General features: G+C 38.1%; 1 protein-coding gene and 1 long non-coding RNA gene across 2 annotated transcripts in view; one reads left to right on the top strand and one right to left on the bottom strand.

Annotated features, from left to right (window-relative positions):
• LOC308689337 (NACHT, LRR and PYD domains-containing protein 3-like) overlaps window positions 1-19,544 on the bottom strand; it is a gene marked incomplete at its 5' end in the record, with an annotated part of 111,844 nt that overhangs the window by 62,357 nt on the left and 29,943 nt on the right. The window lies entirely within an intron of this gene.
• Window positions 1,315-3,050, top strand: LOC308690190. Its single transcript, XR_014030126.1, has 3 exons — window positions 1,315-1,446; window positions 1,635-1,776; window positions 2,883-3,050. It is a non-coding gene; the product is annotated as an uncharacterized lncRNA (long non-coding RNA).

Genomic DNA, 19,544 nt, shown 5'->3' with positions numbered 1-19,544 from the left:
TAAATATTTTGTTTAATTATTTTGCAATATATGGTACCTGCACCAAATTTAAACTTATGTTTCTGTGTTGTTACTGACCACCAGCTCCTGTAGACGAATTTAGACTTCTGTTATTTTACTAGCCTAAGACATATTAATATCGGTTAACCGTCTCAAACACCCGTTACATATTTAATTGTTGCCACTTGTGTTTACCAGTGTGGATGACATGTGCATTAGGGTGCAGAATGTGTTTTGAGAAGGAGAATGTGTTTAGAGTTTTGCTGAAAAGTCTAAGCGAGATCTGCAAATTGTGTTTTACCATGTAAAATGGTTTAAGGTATTGACAACAGACTGCACAATTAGCTAAATGAGTTCAGGCAACTGGGAACTTTGTTCAGTCAATGGGTTTTAGTGTTTTAGCAACTGAGAAAAACTGTAAGCACTTGTGTACTGTGAACATACAGTGACCCAACGGCAAAAGCCAAAGAGGTCAGAGTAAAAAACTGTAGATGAAAAGCATGTTCCAGTCACTCAGAAGAGTTGTGCAACTGTAGAATCACGCTCAGTGAGAGAGAGAGTGATTCTGCTTCAGCATCATGTCTTCATGTTGGGTTCAGACTGAGGACTTTATTTACATCACAGACACTGTCATCTCTGCAAGAGAAGGGAAAAACCCTGAAGCAGATCCAGCCTTGACCACACTATACACACCTGATCTTCCTCATCCTCCTCTTACACACCTGCTCTTCCTCATCATCATCCTCCTCTTACACACCTGCTCCTCCTCCTCCTCCTCCTCTTACACACTCCTCATCCTCCTCTTCCTCCTCTAACACACCTGATATTCCTTGTCCTCATCCTCTTTCTCCTTGTTCACCACCTCTTAGGAGTCTCTCCTAATGAGCTGATGATCTGGTTCAGGTGCGTTAAATAAGGGAGACAAACAAAATGTGCAGAGCAGCGGGTCCCGAGGACTGGAGTTGAGAACCACTGTCTTACACACACTCTTCCTCCTCTCCCTCTCACACAAACACACTCTTCCTCCTCACCCAATTACACACACACTTTTCCTCCTTCCTCTTACACATAAACTCTTCCTCCTTTTCCTCTTACACACACACTCTTCCTCCTCATCCTCCTCTTACACACACACTCTTCCTCCTCGTCCTCCTCTTACACACACACTTGTTGTAACTTTCAGAGAAGTCAGTTAATATTTCATGTTTAATTATTTTGTTAAAGACTTTTAATTTGAAACTGCTTTGTAAAGAGTTGTTTGAGTGGAGACTTTTATTATGAAAAGCACAAAGTGACTCAGGAAGAAAGTTGTCTACACCGCATGGCAAGTTGAAGCTGTATTCCACATTTCTAATGAGTATTTAAGTTTATTTACTCATCTGAAGTTACAGAAGATATCACAAGATGCAAGATTAAGTTCTCCTTTGGTAATAAGCAGCCAATGAAGTAAGTTTGTCATTTATATTGTATGTGATTAATGTGGATTGTGTTGCTGTGTGGAAAAGAGTGATATCTATACAAAGACTATAGTTTGCTGTTAAAGTGAATTTAACTCTGTTCGGAAAGTTTACAAAGACAACATTTATTTATTTGATTTATTTGTCTTTTTATATTCTTTATTTCTGTATATTTAGTTCTCACGGCATCTTGAGTTGGATGGTTATCCTCATGGTGAACCAGTCAATAAATCGCCTGTCATCAGAGAATCCTTGTGCTCCTGAAATTACTGAGGAGGACAAGTGTAACTCCCCCATTACACACACACACTCTACTTGGGTAAAGTTGGTCTTATATTCGCACATTCGGACGCGTTTAAACACTTTTTCAATAGTATGTGCAATAAAGCTACTTTTTGCAAATTCTAAGCAGCTACATGATCTTGACAACAAAGATCGTCAACTACTACATTTTCCACAATCGATAAAAATGGGCAAGTATTGTTTTAATGGCACACTTACTTGCGAATGTCCACTGAATGTCCAATGTAGTGTGGTGAACAAGATAGGGACCGTCTAAAAAAATTTTTTTCATTGTGTGCAAACAATAATAATAATAATAATAATAATAATAATAATAATAACTTTAATGTGTATAGCGCTTTTAAAAGTCAATTCTCAGAGCGCTTTACATTGACAATATTAAAATAGATCAAATAAGCATGAAATACAAAATATGACAGAGCATGCATACAAACAATATTATAAATCTAAAAAACAATTTAAAATCAATAAACAAAACATAGGTTATAGCAAAACCATAAAATATATCGCATGGAGAACCACAACAATCACGTTTCACCCAAATGCTTCTTTAAAATAATACGTTTTAAGGGATGACTTAAACAATTTCAAAGATGGAGCACTTCTAATTTGTGAGGGCAGTGAATTCCATACCTTTGGGGCAACCGAAGAAAACGCCCTATCACCCATTGTTTTTAGGCGCGTTACCGGAACAACTAAGAGACCGGCATCGGCTGAGCGAAGATTACGTGTCGGAATGTAGGGTACTAAAAGATCAGAAAGATATTGCGGAGCAAGTCCATTTAACGCCTTGTAGGTCAACATAAAACAGACAACTACATTTTAGCCAACTACAGATGTAGCAGCAAATATCTCTAACATTATGTGTTCTAATGCTATAGAATGTCCTTTAGCAACAATAAAAACTGCATCATAATGATGGTGTTTAAAAAGGTGTTTAGGAAATAAGAAAGAATGAACATGTACATGAACTGTAATTTGGTAACAATCCAGACTGTAGAAAGTACAAAATCATGTGTAATCTCCTGAACATAGTTAATCGCTTCATTTTACAACTGTTTATATTAATTTATTTGAAATCAAGTGTTGGTTTTAATAATGACATATGATTTATTTCAATAGGTTTTGCAAGCATGGGCCGACTGTTCCAAAGCAAGTTGTATCGTCTTATCTGGACCTTACAGAACATACTATAGCCCATGTCTTGCTGTTTAATGCACCTCTGTTTTTCTGTTTTTAAGTGTAATAAAGACTTTACAGTGAAACAGTGTTCTCCAGGTGTTGAATAAAAAGAATGGCTAAACTATCTTTTATGTTTTCCTGTTGTATAGCATCTTCATTTAACATTAAACTCTCACGTCACAATAACACAATTCATGTGCATTGATTGATGTACTGAATCCATCAGATTATTGACAAGTACTCAGAGAGCATGACAGCAAACATGATGTTTATTTTGGGTGTGAAGGGTGTGGATTTTGGAATAAACTGCTGCTTCAATGTATATGTAATGAGTGATTATATTTAAGGTTTTCTTTCTAAATATTACATGAGTTAATACTTGTGAGATTTAACTTTGTTTTAGAAGTTACCAGTGTGATTACTGAAATATTCTTTTCACGTTGTCGAATGCGCATGCGTCCCGTCTGAACGCGTTGTTGTCTTTGGAGCTCCATCGATTTGATTTATAATTCTTGATTTTACTCTTTAAACTTACTTAGAACTAACATTTTCTACTTTTCCTCACTGAGAAGCACTACTGCTCAAACCTCATAGTTACAACGCGGACTGTTGAGCAGACACGTCTCAAGCCTATTAGTGATCCAACGCTGGATACTCCTATAGGTTACGTCTGTGGATCATGGCTGAACGCGTCTTCTCAACACTCACAAACATTTTTCGCCTATCATGCGTCTACTCTACACCCGTACCACTAAAAAGACGGATTATATCTAAGACTTCAGTCATAAATTAGTATTAATATTGTTAGCATCACTGGTAGCGTAGTTGCTAACTTACTGTCCATCTGTTAAAATGGCTAATATATCAGATGTAAGTAGTCTACCTTGTGTGCAGGTGAGGACACATTTGAGCTGCACGCGGTGCAGTCTGAGCTGGAAGCTGTTGAGAAACAGATCCACGACCTTTTAGTGAGACAAGCCGAACTGATAGACCGGCGGTTAGCTCTTGAAACATCACGCGCCGATGCACACAAATCAGAGATTAACGTTACTAACCCGCTGATTCCGACCTCGTCTACTCCGTGCGTTACTCAGCATCTGTCGCGATCAGCCATGGTCTCGTTCACTCCGGCTCCAACACGCCACCACGAAGCCTGGACAGCGGAAGACGCGAGTCAGGTCTAGACCAAGACCCTCTCCGACCCTCCCGGTTTTCGAGTTATCCACACAAAACCGCTTCTCCCCTCTTCGCGAAACAGAACGCGATGCTGTGATCATCGGCGATTCCATCGTTCGGCACGTCCACGCTACATTAGGTAAAAGTAAGGTCACTGTCACTGCTTTCCTGGTGCTCGTGTTTCTGAAATCGCTGCTCACGTTCCCAAGATTCTGAACGATAATGAGTGCGTCGGAACTGTGGTCTTGCACGCGGGAGTGAATGACATCAGGCTGCGCCAGACGGAAGTTCTGAAGAAAGACTTCAGGAATCTATTTGATACGGTACGCAACACATCGCCTGATATAACGATCATTGTGTCAGGACCGCTTCCCACGTACCGTCTAGGACATGACAAGTGTAGTAGATTATTCGCTCTAAATGAATGGTTAACGTCATGGTGCAATGAGCAGAAACTGCTCTTTGTAAATAATTGGAATCTGTTTTGGGAGTGTCCTAGGCTTTTCCGTGCTGATGGCTTACACCCAAGCAGATTCGGAGCGGATCTTCTGTTGGATAACATCTCCAAATTGTTAAATACCTTTTGACTAGTAACCAAAAGTCCAAATCATAGTCTCTGCTGCACCAAATTAACTGATATAAATACTAGTGTAGAACATTGCATAGAAATTGTCTATTCCTCATTTAGTGAGATCAAATAATAAATCTACTGTAGGATCTAGGAAAAATCTAATTGTTATTAAAACAGAAAATGTTGCTATTAGTAAACAAAAATAATTTCTAAAGCTAGGTCTTTTAAACATTAGATCACTCACACCTAAGGCAGTTATTGTAAATGAAATAGTCACAGATAATTGCATCGATGTACTTTGCCTTACTGAAACCTGGCTTAAACCAAATTATTATTTCGGTCTTAATGAGTCTACACCATCAGGATACTGTTATAAGCATGAGCCCCGTCTGATTGGTCGTGGCGGCGGTGTTGCAACAATCTATAGAGATATTCTTAATGTTACCCAGAAAACAGGTGACAAGTTTAATTCGTTTGAAGTACTTGTACTAAATGTTACGCTCTCAGATGTAAGAAAAAAAATCCCTATTATCTTTAGCTTTGGCTACGGTATATAGACCGCCAGGGCCTTACGCTGATTTCCTAAAAGAGTTTGCAGATTTTCTCTCAGATCTATTGGTCAAAGTCGATAAAGCATTAATTGTTGGAGATTTTAACATACACGTAGATAATTCAAATGATGTGTTAGGGCAGCGGTTCTCAAACTGGGGGCCGCGGCCCCCTGGGGGGCCACTAGATGGCGCTAGGGGGGCCGCAAAGAAATTCTAGAATATGAAATTATTTTTAAAAATTATTTTACCTGTACGCAAGTTAGGATTGTCCTATGTGAACTATGATGTATTTAAAAATATATATATATATTTTAAAAATAATATCAATTATACACAGCACATTACGCTGAAACGTCACCAAACCGTTGAGGTACTAGTGAACACAACGACATGAACACGCCGATAAATGCCAAGACTATTTAAAATGGATAAGTTTTTAGATAGAGGATGCAGTGTCTCAGCTGAAAAGGTCACAACAGAAGAGCCCAGCGTGAAAAAAACGAAACTGCGTAAATTTGACGACTCGTACATAAAATATGGCTTTATGGAACATAGTGACGGCAGACCACAGTGCACACTGTGCTTGAAGATTTTATCCGTTGAAGCACTGAAACCATATAAACTCCGCCGACATCTCACGACAATTCATCCGGAGCATGCAAATAAAAGTAAGGATTTTTTTCAGAGAAAAAAAGAAGAATACGTCAAGCAAAAGGTACGACTGACTAACATTACGACAATACCTGAGAAAGCACAGCAAGCATCGTATCTTGCAGCCCTGCGAATAGCCAAATGTAAAAAGCCTCACACAATCGGAGAGGAATTAATACTTCCAGCAGCAGTGGATATGTGCCGAGTGATGGTCGGGGAGGAGGCCGCGAATAAGATTAAATCCATACCGCTGTCCAACGATACAGTAAGTAGGCGGATCAAAGACATCTCTTCTGATGTAAAATCTCAACTGACCGAAAGATTACGATCGTGTGAGCAGTTCGCGCTTCAGCTTGATGAAAGCACTGACGTTAGTAGTGCTGCGCAGGTATTAGTGTACGTTCGATATGTATGGGACAGTAAAATTATGGAAGATTTTTTATTTTCAAAAGAACTCGAGGGGAGAGCCACAGGTGAGGAAATTTTCAAAATGTTGGACACTTTTATGGTAGAAGAAAATCTGAGCTGGGAAAAATGCGTGTCTGTTTGCACTGATGGTGCGGCAGCAATGACTGGGCACAAGAGTGGAGTTGTCACCCGAATTCAAGCCATAAATCCAAAGATCGCAGCCACTCACTGTATCCTTCTTGGTCAAGCACTTGCATCGAAGTTAATGGCACCCGAGCTGCATGATGTGTTGGAAGTAGTAGTAGCGGCTGTCAACTTTGTGAAGTCAAGACCGCTGAAGTCACGTCTCTTCGCAAAACTATGTACAGAGATGGGAGCAGCTCATGATCGGCTACTGTTCCATTCAGAGGTGCGGTGGCTCTCACGTGGAAGGGTTTTAGAGCGAGTGTTTGAACTCAGACGTGAGCTTCAGGATTTTTTGAAAGAACATAAACCCGATCTAGAACTGTTTTTTTCTGACCAACAGTGGATGGCAAAACTAGCATACCTTGCAGACATTTTCAGTAGTCTCAATGGACTGAATCTGTCCATTCAGGGATGTTATTCCACAATACTGGAGGCAAGTGACAAAATAAATGCATTCAGGAGAAAAATTGACCTGTGGGTGCGAAAACTACAAAGAGGCATCACCGACATGTTTCCAAATCTATCTGAATTTTTGGATACAAACTGCATGGCAGTGGACTTCATGCTCAACACCATTACCAGTCACCTCACCTCACTGAATGAACATTTCAGTCGCTACTTCACAGACATTGACATGGAGAAATATGACTGGGTTCGAGATCCCTTTTCTTGTGATGTGATGGCCAGTGGCCTCAGTGGAAAGGCTGAAGATGAACTTTTGGAACTGTCCAGTGATCGTACTCTCAGGATGAGATTTAATCAGCAGGGCCCAGCAGAATTTTGGCCCACAGTTGAAAAGGAGTACAAGGAGGTTGCTCTTCAGGCCATGAGAATATTGCTGCCTTTCCCAACAACATACCTTTGTGAGACATCTTTCTCAGCCATGATGGCAATAAAGACAAAATACAGGGCACGGCTTAATGTGGAAGATGACTTGAGAGTTTGCCTGTCCCCAATAACACCCAGAATTGATAAGCTCTGCAAAGAAAGACAGTCTCACCCTTCCCACTGAGTTACTAGCTGTTACTAAATTGATGTGTCTGCATTGCATGATTTCTTTTATATTGTAAAATTTGTATAATTTAGTATGTCTTCTATATTGAAAAACTATTTCTTTAAGTAGAGCAGAATTTTTTTATGTTTCTGAAATATTAGAAATATTAATATTATCTGAAAATATTGCTGAAAAAACAGATTGCTGTTCAAATTGCAAACCAAACTTGAGCCACTGTCATTTACTACATTAAAATGTAAGAAGTTTAATGCACTTTTTTACAATCATATGTAAATTAATTTTTCAGTATCTTCTACTATGGACATCATAAATTACTGTTCAGTATTCAAAACTTTTGTTGCACTTTTCAGACAACATTATTGTTAACTGTCAAAACTATTTTTTATATCAATTTGTTATATTTTATGAAATGTAGAATTTAACAATTTTTGTATATTCAACATCAGAGACATAAGGCTACAAACAGAATTGTTGTTCCAGCATTGTACAAATTCATTTGTTTTTGGTACAATCTAAAATTTGTAAGTAAAATTGTCAGTTTGAGGATGTTTTCGTCATGAGTTTTCTTTTGGGGGGCCACAAAAGGTTTCACCCTACTCAAGGGGGCCTTCTCCTGAAAAAGTTTGAGAACCACTGTGTTAGGGACTGTGTTTACAGATTTATTAAACTCCTTTGGGGTCAAGCAAAACGTCACTGGTCCCACTCATCGTCTTAATCATACACTCGATTTAATTATATCATATGGAACCGATCCAACCGATATAGATATTATACCGCAAAGTGATGATGTCACTGACCATTACATGGTAACTTGCATATTACGTACTGCTGTAATATGTCATGCTGTGCCGCGTTATCGACCAGGCAGAACAATCCTCCCATCTACCATAGATAATTTCTCAAATTGCTTATCCGATCTGTCTCTGCTGCTGCCTGAACCCAAACAAACAGATGAACTAGAAGAAATAACTAGCACTATGAGCACCATTCTCTCCAGAACATTGGATATTGTTGCACCTGTTAAATTTAAAAAGGTCAGAGAGAAAATTAAAGCACCATGGTACAACAATACTACGCATGTTCTAAAGAGAGAAACCCGTAATTTAGAGCGTAAATGGAAACAAACTAATTTAGAGGTCTTTAGAATCGCGTGGAAAGACAGTATGTCACGTTATAAAAAGGCCCTAAAAGCGGCCAGGGCTGAGCACCTCCGCAAACTAATAGAAAATAACCAAAACAATCCAAGGTTTTTATTTAACACCGTGGCGAGACTAACAAATAAACAAGCAACACCTGAACAAAATATCCCGTTACAGTTTAGTAGTAATGATTTCATGAACTTCTTCACTGAGAAAATAGAGAGCATCAGAACCACAATTGTAAACGTTCAATCTTATAATTCAGCCTCAATTATCACCCCGCAAGAACAATTACAGTGCTTTACAACTATAGAACAAAAAGAGTTAAAAAAAACGTATCACTTCCTCTAAAACAACAACATGTTTATTAGATCCTATACCCACTAAACTACTGAAAGAAGTGTTACCTATAGTGGAAGAGCCTCTCCTCAATATTATTAACTCATCTTTATCTTTAGGTCATGTTCCAAGAACATTTAAATTGGCAGTTATAAAACCACTCATTAAGAAACCACAATTAGATCATAATAACCTAGCAAATTATAGACCTATTTCAAATCTTCCATTTATGTCTAAAATATTAGAAAAAGTTGTGTCTGCTCAACTGGGCTCTTTCTTGCAAGAAAATAACATGTATGAAAAGTTTCAGTCTGGTTTTAGGCCGCACCATAGCACTGAAACTGCACTGGTTAAAATCACAAATTATTTACTTTTAGCTTCTGACCAAGGCTGTGTCTCAATATTAGTTTTACTTGATCTTAGTGCTGCGTTCGATACTATAGATCACACAATACTCAAAATTACTACTACAATACTGCTACAAAATTATACTGGTGTTCAAGGACAAGCATTTAGCTGTTTCAGATCATACTTATCTGACCGCTATCATTTTGTCTATTTAAATGGAGAAAAATCGATCATAACTCCAGTAAACTATGGAGTGCCGCAAGGATCTGTGTTAGGCCCTCTATTATTCTCAATATATATGTTGCCACTTGGAAATATTAAAAGGAAACATGGAATTAGTTTCCATTGTTATGCTGATGACACTCAAATATATATTTCATCACGGCCGGATAAAAAACGCTAAATTATCCAAATTGACAGAGTGTGTTGAAGATATAAAAGATTGGATGACTCGTAATTTTCTTTTATTAAATCCAGACAAGACAGAGGTGCTACTTATCGGTTCAAAAAACCACCCACAAAACCTCTCACAATACAATTTTAACATAGTAGGATGTCCTGTTACTTTATCCTCTACAGTAAAAGACCTGGGTGTTATATTAGATTGCAACCTGTCTTTTGAAAATCATATTTCATGTTACAAAAACAGCCTTCTTCCACCTTAGAAACATTGCTAAGCTACGTAATATGCTATCAGTTTCTGAAGCAGAAAAGTTAGTTCATGCATTCATGACCTCGAGACTAGATTACTGTAAAGCTTTAATAGCTGGTTGTCCTGCATCCTCAATAAACAAGCTACAGTTAGTCCAAAATGCAGCCGCTAGAGTTCTTACTAGATCAAGAAAATATTATCATATAACACCGATTTTAATATCACTACATTGGTTACCTATAAAGTCCCATATTAACTACAAGGTATTGCTACTGACTTATAAAGCCCTAAACGGCTTAGTTCCAGTCTATTTAACGGATCTTCTATCGCCCTACAATCCATACCGCTCTTTAAGATCACTTAATTTGAGGCTTTTTGTCATACCTAGGATATCCAGATCCACCAAAGGAGGGAGAGCATTTTCACATTTAGCTCCAAAACTCTGGAATAGCCTTCCTGATACTGTTCGTTGCTCAGACTCGCTCTCCCAGTTTAAAACTAGATTAAAGACGCATCTCTTTAGCCAGGCATTTATATAATATTTTTAATCTTACAGTTAAATCTGGTCTCTAGTTCATAAACGCCAGAGAACTGGCCCCCGACTGAGCCTGGGTTCTCCTTAAGGTTTTTTTTTCTCCATTAGGTCACCTGATGGAGTTTTTCGGTTCCTTGCCACCTTTGCCTTTGGCTTGCTCAGTTGGGGATATTTTGGGGATATTTAATTTTAATTTTATCAATAAATTCCATTAGAAACAAACCTTGTTGTATTATTTTAATTTAATACTGTAAAGCTGCTTTGATACAATCTGTATTGTGAAAAGCGCTATACAAATACACTTGACTTGACATTAATTCACCAAAGGGATTTTTTATTATCCAAAGAGTGTAGTGCTTTTCTAATGACCGGGCTGACTTGCTCCAGGTAAAATTTCCACCATAACTCGCATACTGTACGTACAATTATTAAATGTTTATTAAAAAAATTACTGTAATTCCCCTGAAGTATTCTTTTCATGTTTCAAAGGGTGTAGTACTTTCCTAGTGACCTGACTGAAGTATTCCAGGTGAAATTTTGACAGTATCTCCCTTACTGTACATACTATTGTCAATTATGTTTATGAAAAAATTACTGTAATTCACCTAAAGTATTTTTTCGTGTTCCAAAGGGTGTAGTGCTTTCCTAGTGACCTGACTGAAGTACTACAGGTGAAATTTTGACAATAACTCCCTTACTGTATATACTATTATCAAATAGGTTTATGAAAAATTTACTGTAATTGACCGTAACTATTTTTCCGCGTTCCAAAGGGTGTAGTACTTTCCTAGAGACCGGACTGACTTGCTACAGGTGGAATTTCGACAATAACTTGCATACTGTACGTACTATTGTCAATTATGTTCATGAAAAAATTACTGTAATTCACCTAAAGTATTTTTTCGTGTTCCAAAGGGTGTAGTGCTTTCCTAGTGACCTGACTGAAATATTACAGGTGAAATTTCCACAATAACTCGCATACTGTACGTGCCATTGTCAAATATGTTTATGAAAAATGAACTGTAAATGACCGTAACTATTTTTTTGTGTTCCAAAGGCTGTAGTGTTTTCCTACGGACCAGACTGACTTACTACAGGTGAAATTTTGACAAAAAGTCCCTTACTGTACGTACTTTTGACAAATATGTTTTTGAAAAAAATACTGTAATTCAACCAAAGTATTTTTTTGTGTTCCAAAGGCTGTAGTGTTTTCATACGGATCAGACTGACTTACTACAGGTGAAATTTTGACAATATCTCCTTTACTGTACGTACAATAATCAAATATGTTTATGAATTAATTACAATAATTCACCTAAAGTATTTTTCCGTGTTCCAAGGCTGTAGTACTTTTCTAGTGACCAAACTGACTTGCTACAGGTGAAGATTTGACAAAATGACCCTTACTGTACAATTATCAAATATTTTTATGTAATAAACATATTATTACATGTGTTTATTACATATTTTTATGTAATAAACTGTAATTCACCTATAGTGTTTTTTTATATATATTCCAAAGATTGTAGTGCTTTCCTAGTGACCACACTGACTTACTCCAGGTGAAATTTTTACAATACCTAATAATACTGTTTTACATAATAATATAATACTGTAATTCACTAAAAGGGGTTTTGTTTGTTTAAGGTTGTAGTACATTAATAGGGGCTACATTATTATTAACAGTAGTGACTGAACCAACCGCATTGGTGCAGCAAATCTGACAGATAATGAACAGCAAGATCATGGAGGAATTCAAGATACTGTACAGTGCACTGTTTTATTTCTATTATCTTTCTAATTGTTCTTGGAATACCACTGGGATTATACATAAGTTTTGCTGTTGTTGATCCTCTCTTGGTTTAAATTGTTCTTATGTTATCATAAACCCTTTAACTGATTGTTTTGTCAAGTACTTTTTACTTTACTTTATTTTCTTTTAGTGAAGTGACGTAAAAGTTTAAGTAAAACAAATGTGTGTTTGAATACTACTTTAAATGTTTTCAGTCAGGACTACTTTGGGTAAACAAAAATATTTAAGCAATTGAACATGTTATTTAATATTTATTCATTGCATTATGTAATTGGTTAACACACATAACTATAACTGTTAGTGGTTTGTTACATAATTAATCCTTGTCATGTTTACCAATGTGAACAGTGCCAAAGATGGTACCCAGTACATGCTGCATTGGACTATCACCTGGAAAAGATGCCCAATGGTTGTGCTCACTATGTACCTTAAACAGTGGAACATCATTAAAGAATATCTGCTGAAACTTCTGCTTTATTGTCCTTGTTTCAATATGAATTACCACTGTATATCTGTATTTTGGGACTTACAGTTAAAGACCCAAGGACCAGATAAGATTTATTAAGACCAGGCGTTAGAAGTGCAGTCAATTTAAGACAAGAGTCATAATTATAATAAATTAAAGGGAATTTTACTGAAGATAGTTTGCAGTTTCATCAGACAGAAGTCAGCTTCAAGAATCACAACGAGTGATTACTCCAGTGATCAAAAGTAGGCCGCTTCCCCTTACATTTACAAAAATCACAGCAATTATACCCTTCACCAAGTTCTAAGCTTTGTCATTGCTTCAGGTTGAATGATTCTGATTGGCTAATAAATAATCACACATTTTCTACACATAGATAGACTGAAGCATATCTCCATCAATTATGCGGCTGACTTTCGGACCCTGAATTTAGGCACGTCGTGACCTTCCACACTTGTAGTGATTGTAATGAATAGTAATTGGACCAATTTTTGCGTCTCTAGGACCAACTCTATAGTGCCAAAAATTCAAAAATTCAACATTAAAAGGATTATAGCTTTTGAACTCTTTGATCTCGATGTGAATGTAAATAGATGTAAAATGAATCTTAGTACACCTGATTCCACTCATTATGGTGATCACAATCAATATCTTACAATAACACTCTGCCCATTACAGTAGTGAAAATTGCCTCAGATGATCTTTGGACCGAGCCACACAGAAGTGACTGAACAGATTTTTTATTTTTGTTCCGTTCCCAATAGATTGTTCTCCAAATTTGACCTGTATTTGTTGCCTTATGGTAGTTAGCTTAGCATGCTAATTGGTTAGCATGCTAACCAGATGCCATTCTTTCTAATGTGGCTCTTCAGCTACCAGGCTAACCATAGACTACATTAGCATTAAGCTAACTTAGCTTGCTAACTTAACTAATCTGGTTAACATGCCTTTGTGTACTCATTCTTACACTAAAGCCTCTCCTCGGCAGCTTGGTAAGACAGCGTCAACTGAGTGGCGCAAGCTGCTAAACTATGTGCCACGAGCCCTGAACCATTCCAGTTGTGGGTTTGAATCCTGTGTGGCACATTCCCAGACCACAAGAGCTATTGTGGCCTTAAGTGGTGGAAAAGTTCCTTCTGTTCCAGACATGGTGTCTATATGTGAACAAACTCGATAAATACAACATGCAGCAACTTTATACAAAAAATATTCATTTTGAATTGCTTCTCACTTGAACTATTGGATCTTCTTCATCTTGCCAAAAATACAACTTCCCAGTGGCGCAATGATATGAGTGACAGGTATCTGACCCAGAGATAATGGGTTCGAGCCCCACGTGGGATGATTTAAAAAAAATTGTGTGTCATGTCGATTCCTTTATTATTCAACATAATCTCTCTTCCTCTAGGATTAATGTATGTCTTGTTCATTCTATGTTCATTTTCATCTGAACTTCTGTTAATTTTGAGTTCATTTTCACCTATACTTCTAAACCAGCTCTTTTTTCTTCAATTTCGGCTGTTTTTACTCTTCCTGCTCTTGCTGCTGCTTCAGGGGCTTGGCCCCGTATCGCTGCTTGCAGCTATATTTCCACTTGTTCCTTAACCTGTAACCAAGAATACTAACACACACAGACACAGTTTCTTCAAGATTGGATTTGGTGAGGAGGAGAGTCTTCTCAAAACATTAAGATAACATGTTCTTTCTACTTTACAGATAACTGTAAAGTAAAGACTTTAACTAAGAAATGGTCTCTCAACTATAGGTTTCAATGACTCCTGAGACCATTGCTATCAGGGTAGCCTAGAAAAGCAGATGGATGTAGTGACACCTGTTAAAGAAATCCATATTTTCATCAAGCCAGGCTAAATGAGCAAGCACTGTTACTGCATTCTTGGCATGGGCCAGACCCTTACGTTACACCTCAGATATTAAATACAGACATTTAAAGGATACATGAAATAACATTTTCGATAATCACACTGGTAATTTCTATAAAGTAAAATCTCATAAAAGTCATTCAACTCATTTGATATTTAGAAGGAAAACTATTGATTAATACCTTGATTATAATCACTCATTAGATATACATTGAAGCAGCAGTGTGTTCCAGAATCCACTTCTTCAGGACTTTATAACAAAAACTTAACATGAATCATTACAATAAGGGTGTTGCTTATTTAAAACGTTGAAAATATGATTAACCTAAAATATCTGCATTTTTTTAATCAATGAAAGAATTGTGCTGTACAAGGAACAGCAGTTCTAATACATACTTTTACCTAATACATTTATCAAAGTTAATTGAGTAGAGATATCACTAGGAACATACTATAACCATTGGAACATGAAAAAAGGAGAAATTACAGTATTTTTTTAATAATAATATGTTTGTACTATACTTACAATAAGGTAGGTATTGGCAATATTTAACATGTATTTAAGTCAGTCGGATCACTATGAAAGTACTACAACTTTTGGAATATATAAAAAACACTATAGGTGAATTACAGTTTATTACTTAAACATGTAATAAACAAATGCAATGATATGTTTATTACATAAATATATTTGATAATTGTACAGTAAGGGAGGAATTGTCAAAATTCCACCTGTAGTAAGTCAGTGTGGTCACTAGGAAAGCACTACAGCCTTTGGAACAGGAAAAAATACTTTAGGTGAATTACAGTATTTTTTAATTAATATTTGTATACTGAATGTACAGTAAGGGAGGTATTGTCAAACTTTCATGTGTAGTAAGTCAGTGTGGTCACTAGGAAAGCACTACAGCCTTTGGAACATGAAAAAATACTTTAGGTGAATTACTGTAATTTTTTTCTTAAACTTATTTGTTTATTGTACGTACAGTAAAGAAGGTATTGTCAAAATTTCACCTGTAGTAAGTTAGTCTGGTCACTAGGAAAGCACTACAGCCTTTGGAACAGGAAAAAATACTTTAGGTGAATTACTGTAATTTTTTCTTAAACTTATTTGTTTATTGTACGTACAGTAAAGGAGGTATTGTCAAAATTTCATGGGTAGTAAGTCAGTGTGGTCACTAGGAAAGCACTACAGCCTTTGGAACATGAAAAAATACTTTAGGTGAATTACTGTAATTTTTTTAAATTAATATTTGCATACTGAACGTACAGTAAGGGAGGTATTTTCAAAATTCCAACTGTAGTAAGTCAGTCTGGTCACTAGGAACATACTACAACCTTTGGAACATGAAAAAATCCCTTTGGTGAATTACTGTAACTTTTACATAAAACATTTTTGCATACTGTATGTACAGTAGCCTACACAAAAGTACACTAAATCAGTCTAGCTGAATACGCAGCAAATATCAAACCTGAAACTATTTTTACCCTGGTTTGCAACTTCTTCTTTTTTTTCTTGACTATGTTCATGGTGCTGTCCACGTATGTGGTCCTGAAGGTCCTACATGATCAAGTCTGCAACTTGGGTAAAGTTGGTTTTATATTTGCGGAGTTCCGCGTTCAATATCTCGTGAGTTGAATATTGTTACTACACAAATAACATTGTTTTAATATTTAAATGTTCCTCAAAACGAGCTTTCCTTTGGGTTTGCACTTTGCAGATGGTCCCTTCTTAGCAGCCTGCGCATAGAGATCAATGTATTTTGTCCAGTGCAAAGGAAAGATCGTTTTGAGGAAAAATATGTTGTAGCTTCTGGTGTTTTATCTGTAGTTATATGTGATAGGTGTTTTGTGCAGCAACAACGTTTAGTTCACGAGTTATTGAACGCGGAAGTCCGCGAATGTGCGAATATAAAACCAACTTTACCTAAGTACACACTCTTCCTCCTCTGCCTCTTATATTGTTTTCATCCATTGTTGGTATCAACATTTTGAGTCAGTTTTGGCTCTGAACTGACTTGTATTTTGTACAGTTGGTTTAGTCACATCATTAGAAATAAGTGTGAACAATTTTGCGCCGTTGTGTGTTACGATGACAAATGTGTTGTAGTTGTGTTTAACTTTCGCCTGCCTGTGTTTAGCGTTTTGAAACACTATGTGTATCACAGTGCAAAATGTGTTTTAGTGAGTGAGAATGTGTTTAGAGTTTTGCAAAAAGAGTGCAGATTTGCAAACTGTGTTTTAACTCCCTGAACTTGTTTAATGTTTTATAGAAAGAGTGATTTATTTGACAAACTGGTTTAGACTATTAAGAATTTGGTTCAGAGAATGGGGTTTATTGTTTAAGCAATTCAGAAAATCTGTAATAGTAAATAAACACGTTTTCGTCCTACCACGTTTTTCTTCTTTTGTGTTAGTATTTTTTTACTTTTTATACCTTTAATATGGTTAAAGCTTACAATCTCTTTGATAATTGATATTCAATTATATCAGTCATCATCAGAGGTTTAAATAGCCCCATAAAGAGAAAGTTTCTGCATCGTTTGCGCAGACACTCTGTAGATATGGCTTTAGTTCAAGAACCTCATTTAAAAACAACCGATGTTGCTTGTATACAAAACAAATATTATAAAGTCATTGCTGCGTCAAGTGATAAAACAAAAAACAAAAAAAAGCTTTTGTTTCTGTCTATGCCCCAGCAGTTCTCTTTCATAGGTTCACTCGACGCTGCGTAGCGATGGCGCAATGGGAATGCCCATAGGGTGGTGCTGATTGTCTGAACCCGAATAGAATCACACCAATTCATTGGCTGATGGCGCGGGCGCCTCCTCAGCGGCGCTACGTCACTCAATCTTATACAGTGAACGCGCCATATGCTCCTCAGATTTTCTTCTTCAGAAGAAGCGATTCTTCTGGCCAGTGCTAGTTCGCATCATTCTAAATCAGAATTTCGTCTTCGTGCTTCAGCGACAGCATTCTGTGAAACTCTGTTCTCCTTTCAGTGAAACATTATGGATTTGTGTTGTTGCCAGTCTCCGTGCTCTCGCTTCATTGCAAGCGACGACCTGCATGGTAAGTGTGTGAAATGTCTTGGCTTATCACATGCTCACGAGGCTATTTTTGGCACATCTAGCTACAAGTCCTGTGAGAATTTTAGGCTCAAACTTTCCGTGCTAGTCTTGCTTGTTTTGATAAAGATCCGTCCGCTCTCCCCCGCCGTGCTGCTGCTAATGATGTGGCCGAGGCCCTTCATGAAGCCGAGGCCTTGGGATCAGACGTTGAGCTTGAGGCGTTAGAAAGTGAGCTGGCCTGTTATTCCCTCTCTCGCTATCTCTCGTCCGGTTGAGCGCTGATTCTCCAGTGGAGTCCGATTCTCCATGACTATTTATGCCCCAGTCCAGAGGTACGCGATGTCGTTTCCTTTGGATTTAAGGATGTTTTATTCACCGCAGCGTCTGATTCTGAGGATGTCAGGTTCGCAGCCGACACTCTCCCGCCCAGCGGTCAGGAAGCGCAGCCTTCTGCGGCCTACACTGAGCTCATGGATGTTTTAGCACATGCTACTGAGAAACTTAACATTGAGTGGCCGGATGAGCCTCGCGATTCTCAGTCCTCCAAGCTTGATGAGCGTTTTCTGAGTGGTCAATCCACTTCGTGGCTCTTTAGAAGAAAGCTGCCCCTTTTCAGCAATCTTCACTGTGAGATTTCTAGGCCCTTGAAGCAACCTTTCTCCGCTCGGCTGACTAACGTTGCAGCTGCTGAATTCACCAACCTGGTTGGTTCTGTGGAGCAGAGCTACACGTGCATTCCAGTGGTTGAGGACACGTTGGCCATCCACCTTTCGCCTCTTCCTTTCCTTCCTGGAAGTCCCGCCCTCTTCTTCCTTCGAAGCCCTGCAAGACCACTTCCGCCCTCATTGGCAAATCCTACACGACGGCTGGCCAGGCAGGTATGGCGCTTCCTACCATGGCGATACTTCAGGCCTGCCAAGCGGACGTCCTTAAGGAAATGGACGAGTATGGGGGCTTTACGCCGGAAGCGATCAAGAAGCTCCACAGAGCTACCGACATTGCGCTGCGTGCAACTAAGCACACTGCACATGCGGAATTAAAAATGTTATATATACAGTTCTAATTCTCATTCTGATTCTCTTGGTTGGGGGTTATAAAGTGTTGTTGGGGAAAAATAAGGTTTGTGGTTTAAATAAGGGCTCAATAGGAAGACAAAGTATCCAGTGTCACGGCCCCTCCTCTGCCTTGGAGGGGTTGTTTCCTCCTGCAGGCAGAGGAGGGTCGTTAGTGATTGGAGCCACCTGGGCTCAGGGTATTTAAAATGCTTCACTAACCACTCTCTCTCTCGCTGCTCCTCCAGGTATGATCCTGGTTTGTTTGTTCCTTTGTAGTTATGACTTAGTTTTTTACTCAGTCACGTACACACACAGATTCACGCATCCATGCATTTTACATACACCTTACATTATGACATTCCCACACCTCATTTCCTTTTCTTTGTTTAAAGGAGAACTTGGCAACTTTTTTAACTTAATAAAACTGTCTAGAAATCATTTGGATGGTTAAACAACCTGTTCTGGTGATATTGGTGACTTTTCCAGCTCCCCCCAGCGTTCCCAGGCGGAAAACCAACCTTGCAACTTCTGTACTACCGTCCCGGTAAGATAGAAATTGGAAGTCTCGTGAGAGGCGAGAACGAGAACGAGAGCGAGCGCGAAACACGAATTGCTTTACGGCAATTCAACATAAACACACACGCATGTATGATGTATTACCAGATTACCCACCTCGGTCGACATAGCTCCACACGATACAGTTGGCTTGCTCCGATCACAACAAACGCACATGAGCAGCGGTAGAG

The sequence above is a fragment of the Scardinius erythrophthalmus genome (genome assembly GCF_964197995.2).
Source record: "Scardinius erythrophthalmus genome assembly, chromosome: 4".
Taxonomy (NCBI): Eukaryota; Metazoa; Chordata; class Actinopteri; order Cypriniformes; family Leuciscidae; genus Scardinius; species Scardinius erythrophthalmus.
Note: the sequence above shows the minus strand (reverse complement) of the source record. Positions and strands in the feature narration are given on the sequence as shown.